Source organism: Palaemon carinicauda, chromosome 32 (genome assembly GCF_036898095.1).
Source record: "Palaemon carinicauda isolate YSFRI2023 chromosome 32, ASM3689809v2, whole genome shotgun sequence".
In the NCBI taxonomy this organism is placed as follows: Eukaryota; Metazoa; Arthropoda; class Malacostraca; order Decapoda; family Palaemonidae; genus Palaemon; species Palaemon carinicauda.
The window spans coordinates 61,862,719-61,863,287 of record NC_090756.1 but is presented as its reverse complement, the minus strand read 5'-3'; positions in this window follow the sequence as shown (position 1 = coordinate 61,863,287).

The window sequence follows — 569 nt, the reverse complement described above, 5'->3', positions numbered from 1 at the left end:
GTACCCGTAGAAGTGAACTCTTATCTAAGTGGAAATCTGAATGACAAATATAGTAATTAGGAAGGGGAATAGAAATGGGAAGAGAAAAGATTAGAATTGGAGATATATAAAAGATCAGTTTTAATGGTTCAGGGGTTCGCTTGTAGTGTTATCCATATCCTTATTTCTCTTCCTCACTGGGCTATTTTTTCCCATTTGGAGCCCTTTAGCTCATAGAATCCTGCTTTTCCAACTGGGGTTATAGTTAATAATAATAATAATAATAATAATAATAATAATAATAATAATAATAATAATAATAATAATATAACTCTTAAATATGATTTTGATGTTTTTGCACTCACGATCCAAGAATGTACTATAGATTGACTTGAACATTGTTCATTGAACAATGGCATGAACATATCACCCTGCACTGTCCTTTCTGGTTTTTTTTTTATTTTTTTTTCATTTATTTTTTTTTTTTTTTTGTAGGATTTCATGCTATGTTTGCATGTTATTTTGTTTTCAATTTGATCTCTGTTTTACATATACCAAAAAAATAATTATAGTTCTGAATAATCAGTAAA